This window comes from Anomaloglossus baeobatrachus, chromosome 3 (genome assembly GCF_048569485.1).
Source record: "Anomaloglossus baeobatrachus isolate aAnoBae1 chromosome 3, aAnoBae1.hap1, whole genome shotgun sequence".
NCBI classification, from domain to species: domain Eukaryota; kingdom Metazoa; phylum Chordata; class Amphibia; order Anura; family Aromobatidae; genus Anomaloglossus; species Anomaloglossus baeobatrachus.
The window spans coordinates 549275506-549298376 of record NC_134355.1 but is presented as its reverse complement, the minus strand read 5'-3'; the positions used below and the strand labels follow the sequence as shown (position 1 = coordinate 549298376).

Below are 22871 nucleotides of genomic sequence, written 5' to 3'. Positions count from 1 at the left end.
GAGTATGATGTACCTATTCATTCAGGGATACACACCACTTAACAAATTAGGTGCATCTTATCACTGATGTGTGCCTCCATGCACACAATCCAGTTTTTCATATGTTTTTTGGTGCAGTTTTGATGTCAGAAAGTTCTCACTTTTGGGGTCCGAGCAAAGTCTATGAGAATTCAGATTTGCTGTGTGCACGTTGCAGTTTTTTTGCCTGCAGTTTATTTATCACAAACGTCTGACAAAACAACCGCAGCATGTTCTATCATCTTGCGTTTTTTCGCTTGCTTCTACTATAATAAACACATAAAAAACGCAGCAAAACAAATAAAAAACGCACTATTATTACAAGTGGGGTTTTTTGACATTTCTGGGACAAGGTGCAGTTTTGATACAGTTTTGATGTCTCAAAAGGTGCAGTTTTGTTGTGATAACAAATCTGCGTCATGCGCATGTAGCCGAGAATAGAACAACTGATACTTGCTAGGAGGCAATGAGACTATCAGTGAAGGTATAGGAAGGGTAAGAAGGCACAAGTTCCTTTACTTTTAGTCACCATTACTTGTATTTTATGGTTGACGAAAGTGTGCATTAAAATGGTGTGGCATCCAAATAGGTCATGGCTTTAAATTGAGTGTGATTTACAAACACAAACATAGAACCTGTTGTTAAAAATTTTAATCCCACTCCTGTGTATACTTATATCAGATTTCTATCTTGACTTGTCTGTGAAGCTTAAAGTACCGTGTTTCCCTGAAAATAAGACCTACCCTGAAAATAAGCCCTTTCATGATTTTACAGAGTTTTTGGAGTATGCTTGAAATATAACCCCTAATTAAAAAACAAGAAAATGGGGGGAAGCCAGCACTGCTTGTGAGTGGGATGCAATTATGATGAGATAAAAAGTGTAACATTCAGAAATTCATTCCTACTGTATCAATTCAATGAGATTTTTAGCAAATAATTGATCAATGATTTGAGCCCCCCTGCCCCGTCACGGCAAATCTCTATAAGGGGGGTCCCTACACTACAGTATATAATATACATATGTACCATGTGGTCTCGTGTGATGTGCAGGACCATATAGGAACACCACCTACCTGAGAAGTGTCAGAACCGCTCCCATGCTGCAAGGGCTGACAACTGCGAGTAGAGAGGCAGTCCAGGTGCCTGCCACTAGCACAATGTCTGAACTAGCCCCCACAGTGTCAGACCTGCAGACATGGATGAAGGGCGGAACAGCCCCAGGCAGGTGGTGCTTAAGTACTAATGCCTATGGAACAGGAGGCGGTGGCTGTGTGTGAACAGGCACCAACATGCATTTTGATGGCGACAGAAGGAATTTGCAAACCACACTGGGCATGCACGGCATAGTGGTGGTCAACCACTTGACCAGTATACAAGAAAATGGGGGGGAAGCCAGCACTGCTTGTGAGTGGGATGCAATTATGATGAGATAAAAAGTGTAACATTCACAAATTCATTCCTACTGTATCAATTCAATGAGATTTTTAGCAAATAATTGATCAATGATTTGAGCCCCCCTGCCCCGTCACGGCAAATCTCTATAAGGGGGGTCCCTACACTACAGTATATAATATACATATGTACCATGTGGTCTCGTGTGATGTGCAGGACCATATAGGAACAAAATTGCAGCATGGGAGCGGTTCTGGCACTTCTCAGGTAGGTGGTGTTCCTATATGGTCCTGCACATCACACGAGACCACATGGTACACATGTATATTATATACTGTAGTGTAGGGACCCCCCTTATAGAGATTTGCCGTGATGGGGCAGGGGGGCTCAAATCATTGATCAATTATTTGCTAAAAATCTCATTGAATTGATACAGTAGGAATGAATTTGTGAATGTTACACTTTTTATCTCGTCATAATTGCATCCCACTCATAAGCAGTGCTGGCTTCCCCCCTATTTTCTCTTAATTAAAAAACAAGCTCTAGTTACAGTCAGGGCCGACGTTAAGGGGAGTCATACGGCGCAATTTCTCAGGACCTCCACTCTCTTAGGCGCCCTAGCGTTTGTATTTTGAAGTTAAGATTGTTTAAGGACCTTTGGTGACTTCACAGTCATGTGACTATGTTGTCACCAAAGGTCATTTAATTGCAGGAGTCTAAATTAACTGAACAGGAGACAGACTGGTATTTAGGACTGGCATTAGGGAGAAAGGAGAGCAAACTGGGCTCTTTCACACGGTGCCCATTTTCCTAGAGGCACTAGTCTTTATATCCTGATGATAAGACTGCTTAAGGACATTTGTGATATGACGGTCATATGACTATGTTGTCACCAAAGGTTTTTAATTGCAGGAGTCTAAAGGTGAACAGGAGACAAGCTCGTATGTATGTGCATTGTGTGTGTGTGTAGATAGATCAGTGGCGTAGCAAAGGGGGGGCGGAGGGGGCGGTCCGCCCCGGGCAGCACGTGTCAGGGGGGCGGCATTTTGGCCACTCGCCTTCAGTTCTGCTGCCCCCGGGCCGAGTTCCGGGGACCGGAGTCCTCGGCAGGAAACTGTGGCTGCTGTCCCTTTAAGGCATGCAGACCACAGCGTCCTGCTGGATTGAGCTTCATCTGTGGGCGGAGCTACCGCCCGGCATCCTGCTCAGTCCCACAGATGGAGTGCCAGCCAGTGACCCCCAGCACAGCTCTAGCCCCCTCTCCTCCGTTACCGAGTGGTAAGTGCTACCCCCCTCCCCCCTCGACCTGTATACTCCCTCCCAGCCACCCGGTTTATGGGCCCCAGTGAGCTGCATGGGCTCCTCCCCAGGAGCCGCGTGTGTCGGTGCAGGCTTAGCTCTACTACATCTGCTCTTTGCTCGGTGCAGCCTCAGCTCTGCTACATCTGCCCTGTGCTCGGTGCAGCCTCAGCTCTGCTACATCTGCCCTGTGCTTGGTGCAGCCTCAGCTCTGCTACATCTGCCCTGTGCTCAGTGCAGGCTCAGCTGTGCTACATCTGCCCTGTGCTTGGTGCAGCCTCAGCTCTGCTACATCTGCCCTGTGCTTGGTGCAGGCTCTGCTCTGCTACATCTGCCCTGTGCTCGGTGCAGGCTCAGCTCTGCTACATCTGCCCTGTGCTCGGTGCAGGCTCAGCTCTGCTACATCTGCCCTGTGCTCGGTGCGGGCTCAGCTCTGCTACATCTGCCCTGTGCTCAGTGCAGGCTCAGCTCTCCTACATCTGCCCTGTGCTCGGTGCAGGCTCAGCTCTGCTACATCTGCCCTGTGCTCGGTGCAGGCTCAGCTCTGCTACATCTGCCCTGTGCTCAGTGCAGGCTCAGCTCTGCTACATCTGCCCTGTGCTCGGTGCAGGCTCAGCTCTGCTACATCTGCCCTGTGCTCGGTGCAGGCTCAGCTCTGCTACATCTGCCCTGTGCTCGGTGCAGGCTCAGCTCTGCTACATCTGGCCTGTGCTCGGTGCAGGCTCAGCTCTGCTACATCTGCCCTGTGCTTGGTGCAGCCTCAGCTCTGCTACATCTGCCCTGTGCTTGGTGCAGCCTCAGCTCTGCTACATCTGCCCTGTGCTTGGTGCAGGCTCAGCTCCTCTACATCTGCCCTGTGCTTGGTGCAGGCTCAGCTCTGCTACATCTGCCCTGTACTTGGTGCAGCCTCAGCTCTGCAGCAGCCACTTGTGTGGGCCCCCAAAAGCCGCGTGTGTGTCTATATGTGCAGCAGAGTTGTGTGTGTGTGTGTGTATGTATGTATGCAGTAGAGCTGTGTCTGTCTGTATGTAGCAGAGTTGTGTGTGTATGCATGTATGCAGCAGCTACAGAGTTGTGTGTGTATATATGCATGTATGCAGCAGCTACAGAGCTGTGTGTCTGTATGCATGTATGCAGCAGCTACAGAGTTGTGTGTGTCTTTATGCATGTATGCAGCAGCTACAGAGTTGTGTGTGTCTGTATGCATGCATGTATGCAGCAGCTACAGAGTTGTGTGTGTATGTATGCATGCATGTATGCAGCAGCTACAGAGTTGTGTATGTCTGTATGCAGCAGAGTTGTGTGTGTCTGTCTGTATGTATGCTGTAGAGTTGTGTCTGTCTGTATCTATGCTGCAGAGTTGTGTCTGTCTATGTATGCTGCAGAGTTGTGTGTCTGTATGTATGCAGTAGGGCTGTGTCTGTATGTACGCAGTAGAGCTGTGTGTGTCTGTATGTATGCAGTAGAGCTGTGTGTGTCTGTATGTATGCAGTAGAGCTGTGTGTCTGTATGTATGCAGTAGAGCTGTGTGTGTCTGTATGTATGCAGTAGAGCTGTGTGTCTGTATGTATGCAGCAGAGCTGTGTGTGTCTGTATGTATGCAGCAGAGTTGTGTGTTTGTATGTATGCACCAGAGCTGTGTGTGTCTGTATGTATGCAGAAGAGCTGTGTGTGTCTGTATGTATGCAGCAGAGCTGTGTGTGTGTGTGTGTGTCTATGTATGCAGCAGAGCTGTGTGTGTCTGTATGCAGCAGAGCTGTCTGTATGTATGCAGAAGAGCTATGTGTGTCTGTATGTATGCAGCAGAGCTGTGTGTGTGTCTGTATGTATGCAGCAGAGCTGTGTGTGTCTGTATGTATGCAGCAGAGTTGTGTGTGTGTCTGTATGTATGCAGCAGAGTTGTGTGTGTGTCTGTATGTATGCAGCAGAGTTGTGTGTGTCTGTATGTATGCAGCAGAGCTGTGTGTGTCTGTATGTATGCAACAGAGCTGTGTGTGTCTGTATGTATGCAGCAGAGCTGTGTGTGTGTCTGTATGTATGCAGCACAGTTGTGTGTCTGTCTATGTATGCAGTAGGGCTGTGTGTGTCTGTATGTATGCAGCAGAGTTGTGTCTGTATGTATGCAGCAGAGCTGTGTGTGTGTCTGTATGTATGCAGCAGAGTTGTGTGTCTGTCTATGTATGCAGTAGGGCTGTGTGTGTCTGTATGTATGCAGCAGAGTTGTGTCTGTCTGTATGCAGCCGAGCTGTGTGTGTCTGTATGTATGTATGCAGCAGAGCTGTGTGTGTTGTATGTATGTATGCAGCAGAGCTGTGTGTGTGTGTGTGTGTGTATAAGGCCTCTTTCACATGTCAGTATTTTGCATCAGTGTTTCGTCAGTGTGTCATCAGTATTTGGATGCCAAAACCAGGAGTGGAACTTACTAGAACAACTATAATTGAAAGACTGACACGTGTTCTGTGTTTTGGAGACATTCCTGGTTTTGGCATCCAAATACTGATGACACACTGATGAAACACTGATGCAAAATACTGACGTGTGAAAGAGGCCTAATAGGCATACATGTGTGTAAAAAGGTGAAAGTCTAGGACTAATAGCAGCAGTCTACAATTAGATCTTTGATTGTAGTTCCATGAAAAATAAATATTTTGATGGTTTTCCGGATTTTTGAAAGTTTCTGGATTATTGACGGCCAACGGAAAGGGGGGGATGCGGAGGGGGGGGGGCGGCAAATTTGACGACCGCCCCGGGTGGCAAAAGCAGTAGCTACGCCATTGAGATAGATAGATAGACAGACATGTTACACACAGGGTTTAGAGAGTAATGTGGATGTTCCAGAATGCGATATGATTATATTTGAATAAATGTTGATTTTTTTTTGTTGTTTAAGAATACATGTGTATTGTTGGTCATGGAAAAAAAAATAAGACATCCTGTGAAAATGAGCCCTAATCCATCTTTCAGAGCAAAAAAAATATAAAACCCTGTCATGTTTTAAAAAACACGGTACTTATAGGGCTTTCATATTCCTTTTTCATTCATTTAGGACCTCATGTGTATTGAATGTAAAAAATCTTTGTATGAACGTACACTAAATACTGTAGTACGATGACACCAGAGAATAATGTTAGTTGCGTTTTGCAAACTTGTAATCCTAATTCCCCAAAAATCAAATAACATTAGACATGATTATAGATGTAATAGAGCTGACTTTGCCACATTATCTTAACCCAATGTTATACTGATGTACAAGCTAATAGATATATTCAGCATTGCTATACCTGTTTTGTAAGTAAAAAAAATAGATTTCCTGAGCATCTTATGCTTCAGCTTTAAACTGAGCATTTAGAAATGTGTAGATCTCTGCACCAAGATGTAAATCTACATTTGTGATAATATCCATACAGTCGTTCATATCTATTATTCATATTCATTGTATCTGGAATGCAAGGCAGTTAGAGATCTGTTCTACTGTACCTGGTCATTTTCCCCTCATGTATTTCTTAGCTTAGCTGCTGTGTTTTCTGAAGTGGTTTACTTCTCCTCTTACATGCCGGAAGTTCCCTACTGTATTATGCGATACGGGAATGAGAAAGAGCATCCCTTTCTCCTTGGCAGTAACGTCATGCTGCTTGGCAACACTTCTGTCTTATCTCATGTCTTAAAGTGCAAGACAGTGGCACAGGAGGATGAACTTGCTAGTGAGTTATTCTTGTCTGAAACTTATGCTTAAAGGGTGCATTACACGGTGCGATATTGCTAACGATATATCGTCGGGGTCACGTCGTTAGTGACGCACATCCGGCGTCGTTAGCGACATCGCAGCGTGTAACACCTAGGAGCGACGATCAACGATTGCAAAAACGTCAAAAATCGTTGATTGTTGACACGTCGCTCCTTTTCATAATATAGTTAGTTGTGCATGCCGCTGGTTGTTCGTCGTTCATGCGGCATCAAATATCGCTATGTGTGACACCGCAGGAACGACGCACATCTCCTTACCTGCGTCCACCGGCAATGAGGAAGGAAGGAGGTGGGCGGGATATTCCACCCGCTCATCCCCGCCCCTCCGCTTCTATTGGACGGCTGCCGTGTGACGTCGCTGTGACGCCGCACAAACCGCCCCCTTAGAAAGGAGGCGGTATGCCGGCCACAGCGACGTCGCAGGGAAGGTAAGTATAGTGTGACGGGTGTAAGTGATGGTGTCCACCACGGGCAGAGATTTGCCTGTCACGCACAACCGACGGGGGCGGGTACGCTCGCCAGCGTTATCGATAGCGATATTGCAGCGTGTAAAGTACCCTTAACTCCGAGAAACTACAATTGTTATTTAACAGCCTAATTGCACTTCCATTACATAGACACCGCAACAGAATAGTGCAAGGTAAATCAATGTAAACATACGTCATTAAAGCATAATGAAAAATATTATTCGTCACAACAATTTCATAAAATATGAAGAATTAAACAATACACAATGACAGGAATCAGACAAACTAGATGGAATACCTAGAGGGAATGTGTTTGCAAGATGTTCACATACCAAAGATGGCACTAGTGGACAAACAATGCCCTTGTCAGTGGAAAGGGGCACCTGTAGCAGGCGTAAGTTCAGGAGTAGAGCTGAGTTTTTTCATTCAATTTTGCTTAATTTGACAAACCTTTTCTTAAAAAAAGTTTGATTCATGGTGAATCGAAAGAACTGCAAAGTCCCAGAAAATTATTTGTGTGATTTCCTCGCACCCTAAACAACTTAACTGCAGTGCTGATACGCACAAACACTCTATCTGTATAATGTCTTCTGTATTGTTATGTCTTTCTATGTCTATGGCAAAGCGGCGACATCTTTACACTAGCTTGCGTTCTCACAAAACAGATGCTGCATTCCCTGCTTCTGCTTTTATACTGGCAATGATAGCTCCTCATTATTGGCTGTACTATATTGTATGCTATACGAGGGGCTGCTGATAAGTCTTTGACTTTGTGATCTTTTTTGTTTCTATGATAACGAATGTTACATCACATGAAAGCATTATGTATCTAATATATGTTTTCAAACTTTTGTGTTTGTTGCTTATGGCAACAGTGTTCTACGCACGCGGGAAAACAAAATGGCAGAGTCTAATGTGATATGCACAGCACTGAAAGCAGAGGAGTGATAAAATTCTTGTTTCTGCAAGGAAAGTCTGCAAAGGATATTCATGGTGATATGTCACAGACATTGGGGGATCAGTGCCCTTCATATTCCACAGTTAAGAACTGGTTTGCTAAATTTAAAATGGAGCACTTCAGCACCAATGATGAGGAACGTCCTGGACGACAGAGTGGTTGTTGTTCCGGAGATTGCAGATGCTGTGCACAACCTCATACTGGAGAATTGACGAATTTCAGCTAAAGCAATAGCAGACACCATGTGAATTTCCCGTGAACGTGTTTGTGTCATTATCCAGTTACAAGAGAAAAAGTTTGAGTACCGTGTAAGCCAGTTGAAAAATGATTGATTGCTCTCAGTGAGAGAAACAAAAATATAGTTTTGTAGTTGTGATACCTTTTAATGGCTAACTAAAATAAAATAAAAATGTGTTAAAAAGCAAAAGCAAGCTTTCGAGACATCTCAGGTCCCTTCATCAGGCATGGTATGACAAAATATCTGAAAAAACAAAAATATATACACAAACAGATGTGCCGTCCCCGTGCCAGCAGCCGCCGCTGCTCGGGCCCGGTCCTTCCGGTGGTTGGCTCGAGGGTCTCCGGACCCGGGAGTCTCGCGGACACGGCGAATAAAAAAGGGGGGCGTAGATGTACGAGCTAGGCCGTATTAAGTTCGTGACGCCACCCATGGTGTGCGGTGAGATGGGATACCACCGCTGCTGTTATGGGGCACCCGGGGGAGATGTTGTGCAGCAAGTTGTTAACCTCTCCGTTGGCAGGGATGGTGGCCCCGGGACCCGGCGTGCAGGGGATAGCGACCACAGGGAGTGTTGGTGTACTCACTGTTAATAAACCACACAAGTCTCTGGAAAACCAACGTGATGGTGGCTGGTGCGGCGGCCGGTTGCATTCAGGTCCCCCACCCGGCTGGTGGTCTCCATCCTTTTTCCTCTGCACTGTTTGTGTAAAGTGGACTTTCCTAGTGTGAAACTCAGGAGTCCACTCCCGGCTGGATGTGGCCAAAGGAGCCGTGCCCGCAAACGCTGGCCCGTGGGATCTATAGGCCCTGGCGGTGACCTCTTATCACTATCAGTGGGCTGTTGTCTTCTATGAGGGACTTTGGGTGGGACAGGACCTCTAGTCCTGGCCTCAATCGGTGATTTTAACAGTTCTGCTTGGTTCCGGTCCTGGCTTCAGGGTCCGAATACCCCCCTTTGTGCTATGGTTTCCGGGTCGGTTCCCCGTGTCCGTACCGGCGGGCTACAACCCTGTCCCGGTCCACCTCGGTTCTGCAGAGCCTTCTTCCCGTCTCCTGCTGATGGAGACCACCCTGTGCCTCCTAGCCGGTGGCACCAGGGCTCCAACCCTGGTACCGTTCCACTTGAACTTTCCTGCTGAAGCTACACTTAGCTCCAGCCCACACTCCTCTCCACACTGAACTTGACTTGACTCCACTCCTTAATTGCTTGCTTTCCCGCCCCAGGCTGTCTAGACCCCTGGGTGGGTGGGTCCCAACCGCCTGGTCACGCCCACTGGTGTGTCTACCTTTCCCTAAGGGGGGGGTGACTAGGGTTTTCTGGTTGGCTGTGTGTTTCCTAGTGAGGGAACGGTGTAATGCGGGGACCTATTTGTGACTACCTGGTTTTGCCAGGGCGTCACACTCCCCCTTGGTTAAATACAGACCATCCGCGGGCTGTCCGACCACCATTTATTGAACTGGAAAAGATAAAAAGATGAACAGTTTACAAGTATAATAACATATTTACAAATAAGTATATTTTGTTTTCTTCCCTTATGGGAGGCATGTTACTTTAACGTTGCACATATAAAACCGGGACGGGACGGACTGGGTCATTCTCAATTCACCCACCCAAAACAATCTAGCCCTGATGCCACCACTAAAACACAGGTTGGCACCCCTTGCCCAAGTCCAGGGTAGGTCCGGGTGTTGCCCAAACGGGCCGGGTAAAAAGTTCCTTACCTGGCCGTCTTTTTTCAAGGGCCCCATGTCCAGGGGACCCCTGACCCGGAGGGTAGTCACCGGTTTTGCTGGTGACAGGGCCTCGGCCGTCTCTACCGCAGGCCCATCCTGCAACCAGCCTCTCCAGAGACTGCGGCTTGGTGAGAAGGTTGGTCGGGGGCTATTTACAAAACCCAAAAGTTTATGGGCTGGCTTGCAAGTTCTAAGCCATTGTCTGTGTTTTTAACTAAAATTCGGGAACTGTAACGGGATCAACAGACGGTCCTAATGGGGACTTTGCAGGGGAGGTAGCAGGGAACTGCTACCACTGCTGCATGGGGCCGTATGGCTCACTTCGCCCCCGGGGATCAGCATTCCGACTTTGGACTTCCATCGGGAACGGAGGTGGTATAGCAGGTGATGCCGCTGCTCCCGGGTGCACTCTCCCATCACATAGGAAACAGGCTCCAGCTTCGGGCAGGTCAACGAGGTCGAGATGGTCTGGGTACCTTTCTCCCGATGCGACACTGTGCGGGTAGCTCGGCTCTCACGGCCTCACACCACGGCAACCATCCTCCGGACCTCCGCTTTCCACTCCAGCACCTGTTGCAGTGACTGCGACCGCACCCGAACACAGAATCTCGCCAGGTTCCGCTCCAGCCAGGCAGCGGTTCCTATCGGCAAGCGACCTGACTCATGTTCCTTCGCGGAGCTCGCCACTCCGCCTCAGGGTGCCGCCGCTCCAGCGGTCGGCGCGGGGCCGGCATCAGGTTTTGGAGCGGACATCTTCCCACTGCTCCCTCTTAGTCTTTTGCCGGCACTTCTTTCTGTTAGTTTCACCACGTTGGATGAGGAGCATGTGAATGCCCCAGGAATCTTATAGTCCTGCTATGTGTTAGGGATCTGTATCCGGTGTTTGATCTCTACATGAGTGCAGGTTTGAAGCTCTTTACATTGCTGGGATACGTTCCTCTTGGTGTTTTTGAGGACATAGAACTCCGGATCATGATGCTCTTTAAATTAGGAGGTTGCCTGTAGCATAGCAATGGAGGAGCTTTCAATATTGTTTTTAACCGGTTATCCTTGTGTAGAATGTGGACAGGACACAACATAAACTTCAGGGCACAACATAAACCACATGAAAGACGTCATATTAAAAGGCAACTTCAGATCACAAAATCATCGAAGGGTCTGGGAGTACAAATTCATTAAAATGTTTAACTCTGTGGACCCAGGACTCAACCTGTCAGGAGGATTCATGACTCACTACAAAATCTGATGAGTCTGTTCCAGAGACTGCTAGGGCACCATGCCTCTGATCCTACATGGATATTGGGACAATAAAGCTTTCACACCACTAATCAAAGCTAATTAAGGATTCACTCTCTAAGTTCAGTGTTTGTTTATTTAAATGTCCTTTTATTATGCCATCCCTCTGCTCTGTTTGTGTATATATTTTTGTTTCTTCAGATATTTTGTCATACCATGCCTGATGAAGGGACCTGAGATGTCTCGAAAGCTTGCTTTGTAACACCATTTTATTTTATTTTAGTTAGCCATTAAAAGGTATCACAACTACAAAATTATATTTTTGTTTCTCTCACTGAGAGCAATCAATCATTTGTAATTCTCCATGAACATTTGGACATGAGGAAACTATCTGCAAAGTAGGTCCCCATATGTTTGACAACAGATCAGAGAAGCATGCGAGTGAAAACTTCCCGGTCCATTTGTCAGCGTTTCTGAACTGATAAAAACATCCTGGATGGACTGGTCACTATGGATGAGACCTGTATTTATTTGTATGACCCTGAAAACAAGAAGCAGTCAAAAGAGTGGAGGCACAGTGGTTCTCCTTGTCCAGAGAAGTTCAGGGTGCAAAAATCAGCCACTAAGGTGATGGCGTTTATGTTCTGCGATCAGGCGGGCATGCTGCTAGTGGTTCTATAATCAATGCAAGGTATTACATTGAACTTTTGGACCAATTGAAGGCAGCTCTGAAGGCCAAAAGGCGCAGTAAGCTGTCCAAAGGAATCTTTGCAAGACAATGCCTCCTCTCACACTGCACAAGTGACCACTGCAAAACTGGCAGAGGTGGGCTTCCAGCTGGTTGATCACCCAACTTATTCACCAGATCTAGCTCCCTCCAACTATCATCTGTTTCCAAACCTAAAGAAACACCTCAAGGGTACCAAATTTCACACCATTTCTGATGCCATGGCTGCTACAGATGCCTGGTTTGAGACACAACTGAAATCCTTCTTTTTTATAGGCTTACAGAACTTGGAATACTGATGTAAGAAGTGTGTTGACATCAGTGGAGATTATGTGGAATAAATGTAAAGTTTCATCATCCTATCGCGTTTCTTTCTGGGTAAAGCCAAAGACTTATTAGCAGCCCCTCGTACCATAGGCCCAGCCACAGCCTAGTTTTCTCTAGCTGATCCCATCTCCTGCTATATGTAAAATGGTCATGTTCATTTTAGGAGATTTGGGAAATTGTTCAAATTCACTGAGTTCAGCGAATTCTTTAAATTTGAACATCAAAATCAATAAATGTATATGGTGCTAAAACATTGGAAATATGACTTACAGTAAATCCTCTAAATATATCTATCTTCTGTTATGCCACCCACTATCAAAATCACCTAATAATTCACCTTGCAAAGAATATAGACAGTGAATATTGGAATGTGAATACACATTATGAAGTCATGTCCTTTGTCTGCACACTCGTCCTGGTTGTTTCAGGTGTTTTTAATTTTCCTTTTGCAGGTTCTATTCTAGCCCATATTCAGTTTGTACAAGACAGGCATAGCAATTAGAGTAGGACCCAGATGAGAGTTACACCTTGACGTTGGTATCTGGGCACAAGTAAATTTGGCCACGTTTATTTGTTAACTGTTAAGTAACTCATATTTTTTTTTTTATGTTTTCTTGTCAGTAATGCATATTCACATTCCAATATTCACCATCTACATTCTTGGTTTTTCTCCTTCCCTTTACTTGAGTGCAACTGCTATTTTTGGATATTCTATGTAATGTTCAGTATGCACCAGTTCAGCCTATGAGATTAGGAAGTGCAGGCTATTTTTTCTTGTTTTCACCTTCCTGACTGACAAGGCCAAACTTTACAATTCTGACGAGTATCACTATATGAGGTACTAACTCTGGAAAGCTTCAATATTTCCCAGTGATACTGAGAATGTTTTTTGTAACACATTGCACCATTAGTGGTAAATTTTGGTCAATATGATTCGCGTTTATCTATGAAAACATCAAAACTTTTATAAAAATTTGAAAATTTGCAATATTCAAACTTTTAGTTTTTATGCCCTTATGATAGTTTTATAACACACAAAAAAAATCACTAATAAATAATATTTGTCACAAATCTACTTTAGATAAGAACCATTTTTTAAACACAATTTTCATTGTTAGGAAGTTAGAAAGGCTGAAAGTTTTTCAGCTATTTCTTATTTTTCCAACAAAATTTACAAAACCTATTTTTTTTAGGGTCCACATCACATTTGAAGTGACTTTGAGGGTCCAATGTAACAGAAAATGCCCAATAGTGACACCATTTTAAAAACTGAACCCTTCAAAGTGCTCAAAACCACATTCAAAAAGTTTATGAACCCGTTAGGAACTTCACAAGAATTAAAACAATGTAGAAGGAAAAATAAAAATGTTATTTTTTTTCCCACAAAATTATTAATTTAGACCTATATTTTTCTCTTTCCCAAGGGTAATAGGGGATAATAGACAGTGCAATTTTTTGTTCAATTTGTCCTCAGTTCACTGATAGAAGGGCTCGGAAGGGAAGGAGCGCAAAATTGGCTGGAATAGATAGCAGATGTCATGTCATGTTTGCAGCTCTCCTGACATGCCAAAACAGCAAAAAATCCCAACAGGTAAACCAATTCTGGAAACTACACCTCTCAAGGAATTCATCAAGAAATGAAGTGAGCAATATTTCTGGCATAATATTTTTCCAGTAAAATGTTGTTTAGGTCCCAAAGTTTGAATCCCAAAAGGGTAATAGGAGAAAACCCCCTAAACCCTAAATGTCGCAATTGATATCTATTACAGTATTTAGGGGATTGGGAGAGGGATCGCCCTGCCTCTCCACTCCGATCGGTGCCACCACGATGTAATCGCGAGGGCTTGATCGTTGCCATTGTGAACCAAGGTGCATTGTTAGTGAACACGATAAAAAATTATAAATAAAAAACATAAAAAAACTATGTCTTTTTTATCATACAGCTGACCAAAAAGTGGAATAAAACGCAATTAAAAAGTCATATACTGTATAGATAACAATGGTACTGCTGAAAACATCATCTTGTCCTGCAAAAAGCAAGCTGCCATACAGCTTCATCAGCAAAAGAATAAAAAAAGCTATAGCTCTCATCATACAGCAATGCAAAAACTATTTTTTTTTCTATAAAATAGTTTTTATGGTGTAAAAGCGGCAAAACATTAAAAAAAAACCTACATACATATGTATAGTTGTAGGTGTAATTGTACAAACCTAAAGAATTAAGCTGTCTTATCACTTTTATGACACAGTGAACACTGTAAAAAATAAAACAAAAAGATTCTTGAATTGGTCTTTCTTCATAGAAAGAAATCAAAAAATACTATGTGACCCAAAATAGCACCAATAAAAACTCCTCCTCCTACTTCATCCCACAAAAATCAAACCCTCACATGTCCCTGTCGGCAGAAAAAAAAACTATAGCTTTCAAAATTCGGTGCTGAAAAAGCACCATAATTAAACTTTGAGCCAGACATATCCTTACACACACTACAGTGTACTTGGCATGACAAGGACTTATTTGCAATTTTTAATTCTGGAACATTCATTGCATTTAAATTCATGGGTGTTTTTCAGAGACTAAATCGTCACTACATCTGTAGATGAACTCCCAGAGGGGTATAATTTCCAAAGTTTGGTAACTTGTAGGGATTTCTATTGTTCTGACACTTAGGGGCTCTGCAAATGGAGTCCACGAACTACTCTGAGCTCCAAAAATCAATTGGCCATAGTTCCCTCCCGAGCCCTGCTGTGTGGCCAAACAGTACTGTACAATCACATGTGGGATATTTTCACGTTTACGAGAAATTGTGTGACACATTATTGGGGCTTTTTTTTTTTTACCCATTCCCCTTCTGATAATTAGAACACAACATTTTAGTAGTAAAAATTTAATTATTTTTTCTTCACCGCCACTAGTATATCATTTTGTGACCTGTAGTGTTAAAATGCTCACTCCACCTGTAGATGAATTTATTGAGGGGTAGAATTTGTAAAATGGGGTCACTTGTGGGGAATTTCTGCTGTTCTAGCAGACATGGCACCCCCAAACCATTCCAACTAAATCTGAACTGAAATTTGCCCCCCCCCCCCCCCTTGCCTTCTTCACTTTGCCAGTACCCCATATATGGTTGAAAAATAATTTTGAGTCATTTTGCAAGCTCAGGAGAAATTGCACAACAAATTGTACAATGCATTATCTCCTTTTACCCTAGTGAAATTTTTTATTGCTAAAATTTTAATTATTCATTTTCACGACTCAACAATATAAAATTTTATGAAGCAACTAGGGGTTCAAGGTGTTCACCAAACATTTCGATAAATTCCACCAGGGATCTAGTTTCAAAAATTGGGTGAGTTCTGGAGGAGCTCCACTACTTAAGCCCGCTTTACACGCTTCAATATATCTCACAATCCGTCGTTGGGGTCAAGTTGTAAGTGACGCACATCCGGCATCGTTTGTGAGGTATCTGCGTGTGACATCTACGTGCGATCAGGATTGAACGCAAAACCGTTGATCGCAAACACATCGTATCTTTGTCTAGAATTGAGCGTTTTGTTGCACGAACCTAGTCAATTGTAACGTGTGACATCCCTCATACGATTTTGGTGTCTGATGCTATGTGTGCAGGTGTGCGCTCTGCACCGCAGCTTAAAAAAGGTCCGCTTCAGAGCGCAGCTGAAAAGCTGCGTTCTGAAGCGCCTCACAATGTCTGTCATTCACTAATCTCTGTCAGTCGGTCACTATCTCTGTCCCTCACTCTCTGTCCATGTCAGTCTATCCCCCTCTCTCATATACTCACCAATCCCCGATCCCCGGCGCTGCACGGCATTCACACTGCTCCGGCGGCTTTTACTATTTTGAAAAAGCCGGCCACCCATTAAACAATCTCGTATTCCCTGCTATCCCCGCCCACCGGCGCCTATGATTGGTTACAGTGAGACACGCCCCCACGCTGAGTGACAGGTGTTACACTGCACCCAATCACAGCAGCCGGTGGGCGTGTCTATACTGTGTAGTGAAATAAATAATTAAATAATTTAAAAAAACGGCGTGCGGTCCTCCCCAATTTTAAAACCAGCCAGATAAAGCCATACGGCTGAAGGCTGGTATTCTCAGGATGGGGAGCTCCACGTTATGGGGAGCCCCCCAGCCTAACAATATCAGCCAACAGCCGCCCAGAATTGCCGCATACATTAGATGCGACAGTTCTGGGACTGTACCCGGCTCTTCCCGATTTGCCCTGGTGCATTGGCAAATCGGGGTAATAAGGAGTTATTGGCACCCCATAGCTGCCAATAAGTCCTAGATTAATCATGTCAGGCGTCTATGAGACACCCTCCATGATTAATCTGTAAATTACAGTAAATAAACACACACACCCGAAAAAATCATTCAAAAATAAAAGATTTGGGGTGCAAGCAACATTTTTGTGGCAAAATTATTTTTTTAATTTTTTCAACTCAATGTTATAAAATTTTGTGAGGTACGTGGGGGTTTAAGGTGCTCACCAACATCAAGAGAACTTCCTAAAGGGGTCTAGTTTCCAAAATGAGGTCACTTGTGGGGCAGGTCCACTGTTTAAACACATCAGGAGCTCTCCAAACGCAACGTAGCATCTGCTCTCTAATCCAGACAATTTTGCATTTTAAAATTCAAATGGCGCTTCTTCCCTTCGATCCCTGGTGTGTGCCCAAACATTATAGTAGTACTTATTTCACAACAAATTATACAGCCTAATTTCTTTTGTTACCCTTTTGAAAAGGCAAAGTTTGGGGCTAAAGTAACATTTGTGGGAAATAGGAACATTTTCATTTTTTCTTTTCCCACTGCTTTAGTTCCTGTGAAGCACCTAAAGGGTTAATAAACTTTCTTGGATGTGGTTTTGAGTAGTTTCAGGTGTGTCTTTTGTAGCTTGGTATCAATTTTGGGTATTTTCTGTTACTTAAACCTTTCAAAGTCACTTCAATTGTGATGTGATACGTAAAGAAGGGAATTTTGTTTACTTACCGTAAATTCCTTTTCTTCTAGCTCCAATTGGGAGACCCAGACAATTGGGTGTATAGCTACTGCCTCCGGAGGCCACACAAAGCACTACACTAAAAAGTGTAAGGCCCCTCCCCTTCTGGCTATACACCCCCCCGTGGGATCACGGGCTCCTCAGTTTTAGTGCAAAAGCAAGAAGGAGGAAAGCCAATAACTGTTTTAAAGACAAATTCAATCCGAGGAACAACATCGGAGAACTGAACTCTTCAACATGAACAACATGTGCACCCGAAAAAACACAATCCCTAAGAAAACAGGGCGGGTGCTGGGTCTCCCAATTGGAGCTAGAAGAAAAGGAATTTACGGTAAGTAAACAAAATTCCCTTCTTCTTTGTCGCTCCTAATTGGGAGACCCAGACAATTGGGACGTCCAAAAGCAGTCCCTGGGTGGGTAAAAGAATACCTCGTGATAGGGCCGTCAAACAGCCCTTTCCTACAGGTGGGCCACCGCCGCCTGAAGGACTTGTCTACCTAGGCTGGCATCCGCCGAAGCGTAGGTATGCACCTGATAATGCTTGGTAAAAGTGTGCAGACTCGACCAGGTAGCCGCCTGGCACACCTGCTGAGCCGTAGCCTGGTGCCGTAATGCCCAGGACGCACCCACGGCTCTGGTAGAATGGGCCTTCAGTCCTGATGGAATCGGAAGCCCAGCAGAACGGTAGGTGTGAAGAATTGGTTCCTTGATCCACCGCGCCAGGGTGGATTTGGAAGCTTGCGACCCCTTACGCTGACCAGCGACAAGGATAAAGAGTGCATCCGAGCGGCGCAGGGGCGCCGTGCGGGAAATGTAGATCCTGAGTGCTCTCACCAGATCCAATAAATGCAAACCTTTTTCAAATTGGTGAACTGGATGCGGACACAAAGACGGTAAAGTGATATCCTGGTTGAGATGAAAGGAGGATACCACCTTAGGAAGAAATTCTGGAATTGGACACAGAACTACCTTGTCCTGGTGAAATACTAGGAAGGGAGATCTGCATGATAACGCCGCCAGCTCGGACACTCTCCGAAGAGACGTGACCGCCACTAGAAAGGCCACTTTCTGTGAAAGACGAGAAAGGGAAACATCCTTCAAAGGCTCGAAAGGCGGCTTCTGGAGAGCAATTAGGACCTTGTTCAGATCCCAGGGCTCCAACGGCCGCTTGTAAGGGGGGACGATATGACAAACCCCTTGCAGGAACGTGCGTACCTGAGGAAGTCGCGCTAGGCGCTTCTGAAAAAATACGGATAGCGCGGAGACTTGACCTTTAAGGGAGCCGAGCGACAAACCTTTTTCCAACCCAGACTGCAGGAAGGAAAGAAAAATAGGCAATGCAAATGGCCAGGGAGAAACTCCCTGAGCAGAGCACCAAGATAAGAATATCTTCCACGTCCTGTGGTAGATCTTGGCGGAGGATGGTTTCCTAGCCTGTCTCATGGTGGCAACCACTTCATGAGATAAACCTGAGGCCGCTAGGATCCAGGACTCAATGGCCACACAGTCAGGTTCAGGGCCGCAGAATTCAGATGGAAAAACGGCCCTTGAGACAGCAAGTCTGGACGGTCTGGCAGAGCCCACGGTTGGCCTACTGTGAGGTGCCACAGATCCGGGTACCACGACCTCCTTGGCCAGTCTGGAGCGACGAGGATGGCGCGGCGGCAGTCGGCCCTGATCTTGCGCAGCACCCTGGGCAACAACGCCAGAGGTGGGAACACATAAGGTAGCCTGAACTGCGACCAATCCTGAACTAGGGCGTCTGCCGCCAGAGCTCGGTAATCGTGGGATCGCGCCATGAAAACCGGGACCTTGTTGTTGTGCCGTGACGCCATCAGGTCGACGTCCGGCATCCCCCAGCGGCGACAGATCTCCTGAAACACGTCCGGGTGAAGGGACCATTCCCCTGCGTCCATGCCCTGGCGACTGAGAAAGTCTGCTTCCCAGTTTTCCACGCCTGGTATGTGAACTGCGGATATGGTGGATGCCGTGTCTTCCACCCACGTCAGAATCCGCCGGACTTCCTGGAAGGCCTGCCGACTGCGTGTTCCCCCTTGGTGGTTGATGTATGCCACCGCTGTGGAGTTGTCCGACTGAATTCGGATCTGCTTGCCTGCTAGCCACTGCTGGAAGGCTTGTAGGGCAAGATAGACTGCTCTGATTTCCAGAACATTGATTTGAAGGGTGGACTCTTTCCGAGTCCACGTACCGTGAGCCCTGTGGTGGAGAAACACTGCTCCCCACCCTGACAGGCTCGCGTCTGTCGTGACCACCGCCCAGGATGGGGGTAGGAACGACTTTCCTTTCGACAATGAGGTGGGAAGAAGCCACCACCGGAGAGAGTCCTTGGCTGTCTGAGAGAGGGAGACATCCCTGTCGAGGGATGTCGACTTCCCGTCCCATTGGCGGAGAATGTCCCATTGAAGTGGACGCAGATGAAACTGCGCGAAAGGAACTGCTTCCATTGCTGCTACCATCTTCCCTTGCACGGCTAGCGCGGAAGTCCCCGGCGCACCACAAGTCCCAGCCGCGTCGCAGTGAAAACTGACCCCAGCGGCCGGCGCGGCCGTTCGTACTAAGTCTACTCACTCAGCAGCGCTGTAGTGAGGAATGGCACAAGCGCAGCAGCGCTGATGTCCCCGGCGCACTAACACGCCCAGCATGCTGCGGTGTGCGCGCAGTATGCCCGGGGACACAGAGTACCTTAACGAAGCAGGGCCCTGTCCCTGACGATACTCAGCTCCATATCCAGCCGATTCTCCGGGGGCTGTGGAAGGAGCACGGTCTCAGTGCCTGGAAACCGGTAAAGTCCCACTTCACCCAGAGCCCTAATGGGGATGGGGAAGGAATCAGCATGTGGGCTCCAGCCTCCGTACCCGCAATGGGTACCTCAACCTTAACAAACACCGCCGACAGAAAGTGGGGTGAGAAGGGAGCATGCTGGGGGCCCTAGAATGGGCCCTCTTTTCTTCCATCCGACATAGTCAGCAGCTGCTGCTGACTAAACAGTGGAGCTATGCGTGGATGTCTGACCTCCTTCGCACAAAGCATAAAACTGAGGAGCCCGTGATCCCACGGGGGGGTGTATAGCCAGAAGGGGAGGGGCCTTACACTTTTTAGTGTATTGCTTTGTGTGGCCTCCGGAGGCAGTAGCTATACACCCAATTGTCTGGGTCTCCCAATTAGGAGCGACAAAGAAAAATGGTTTTGTATTCAGCATTTTGTTGGAGAAATTGCTGATAAACTTTGAACACTTCTAACTTTCTAACAAAAAATAATGATGTTTCAAAAATTGCACTGATGTAAAGTAGACATGTGGGAAATGTTATTTATTAACTATTTTGTATGACATCTCTGGTTTAAGGGCATAAAAATTCAAAGTATGAAGATTGCCAAATTTTCAAAATTTTGCTACATTTTCTGATATTTTCACAAATAACAAACTATAATGTTCCAAATTTACCACAATCATTAAGTACAGTATGTCACAAAAAACCTTCTCAGAATCACTGGGATCTGTTGAAGCGTTCCAGAGTTATAACCTTTCAAAGTGTCATTAAGGTGGTTAACAGATGAAGGACCTGAGTGAGGATCTGTTTTTTTAAGGGTAGAGTTGAATGCCATTTGGTGGCAATTTGGGGTACAACACATTTTGGGTCAATTCTCATTCATCCTGTGCTTTATGCTGAGCTTTTACATTAGGGATTTCACCTACATCTCCAAAATATGTGATTGAGGTGAAATACCCTACGGATCCATTCACTAATGAGGCAGCAGAGTTACTGCAGACTCCATTTGGCCTCTGATTAGTGGTGTCAATTTTTAAAGGTGTTACAGTGACAACCGTCGCATTGGCCGCTCGCCTCGGCTCTGCCCCCCGCACGGATTGGCCACTCGGCCAGGCCCCGCCCCCCTCACGCATTGAACGCTCACCCTGGCCCCGCCCCCCGCACACATTCCCCAAACCCACACGGAGCCCCGACTCCCAGGTGACTGCTGCACCCCTGGAAGCCCACACCGGCAAGACAAAGTGGAGAAAAGCCGGTTGTGTGAAACCACTAGCTTACCCTGGCTCCCGGCACACGTGTGCCAGAGCCGGCGTAGGCTGGTAACCATGGTACACATCGGGTAACTATAGAAACTGCTTTCCTTAGTTACCCGATGTGTAACATGGTTACTAGCTTACTCCGGCTCCCAGCACATGTCAGCACTGTCGCTTTGAATAGTTACTTACCTTTTCTCCACTTTGTCGGATCCGGCGCGCTCCCGTGCACTGTGTACACTACAGTGGCTGCGCGACAAGCTCCGATCACGTGTTGTCATGTGACCGGAGCATGTGACCAGGAAGTTGCGGCGCAGCCACCGTACTGTACACAGTGTATGGCTGCTTTCAGACGTCCGTGTTTAATCAGGTACCAGTCACACGCATGGTTTTGATCATACGTGTGACATCCGTGTTTGCATGCGTGTGACAGGTACCGGAGAAAACACGGGTCTGTGAAATAAAAATATTTTTCATATTTACCTGCTTTCTCCAGCTCTGCTGCCTCCCGCTCCTGACCGCCTATCAACACACACACACACACACACACACACACTGAGCACATATACACACATAGCAGACACACATGGATACACCGAGCGCATACACACATAGCGCACATGCATGTACACACACACACACACACTCAGCACATATACACACTGAGCACACACATACTGAGCACACACACACACACTGAGCACACACACATAGCAGACAGACACACTCACACACACATACACATACACACATAGCAATCACATATGGATACGCCGAGTGCATACACACATAGCGCACATGCATGTATACACACACACTGAGCACATATACACACATAGCAGACACACATGGTTACACCGAGCGCATACACACATAGCGCACATGCATGTATACACACACACACACACTGGGCACATATACACACATAGCAGACACACATGGATACACCGAGCGCATACACACATACCGCATATGCATGTACACAAACACACACACACACTCTGCTATATACTCACCCAGCGATGCGGTCCCCGGCACTGAAGTCCCCAGTGCTGTTCCCGCTTCCAGCTCCACAGGGCACTGAATATTCAGTGAGTATAATAAGTGGCGATAAGGAGCGGGAGGCAGCAGAGCCGGAGACAGCATCGCTGGAGAGAAGTACATATAGAAAATATTTTTATTAAAAAGACCCATATTTTCTCCGGTATGTGTTACACTGATGTCACACGGATCACATCATTGTGCGATCCGTGTGACATCCGTGCTGCCGGAGATGCCTGCGTGTGTGCGTGCGGGGTCATGAAAAGTCACACGGTCCGCGTGCAAACACGGACATGTGAGGCACATCATAGAATAACATGAGTATGTGTGACATCCGTGTTAAAAACGGATGTCACACGTACCTAAAACACGGACGGCTGAAACCAGCCTACGGCAGCGCGCCGGATCCGACAAAGTGGAGAAAAGCCAGATGTGTGAAACCACTAGCTTACCCCGGCTCCCGGCACACGTGTGCCGGAGCCGGCGTAGGCTGGTAACCATGGTACACATCAGGTAACTATAGAAACCACTTTGCTTAGTTACCCAATGTGTAACATAGTTACTAGCTTACCCCGGCTCTCGGCGTACACTGTTAACCAGCGTACACATCGGATAACTATGGAAACC

General features: G+C 46.2%; 2 protein-coding genes across 2 annotated transcripts in view; both read right to left on the bottom strand.

The window, feature by feature from the left end:
- FAM124B (family with sequence similarity 124 member B) overlaps positions 1-6273 on the bottom strand; it is a 74096-nt gene extending 67823 nt beyond the window's left edge. The window contains exon 1 of the mRNA XM_075338627.1: positions 6187-6273. The gene's annotated coding sequence lies outside the window, so the exon portion shown is untranslated. The remainder of the gene's footprint in view (positions 1-6186) is intronic.
- The window catches only part of CUL3 (cullin 3), a 343821-nt gene that overhangs the window by 130964 nt on the left and 189986 nt on the right, over positions 1-22871 (bottom strand). The gene's annotated exons all lie outside the window — the stretch shown is intronic.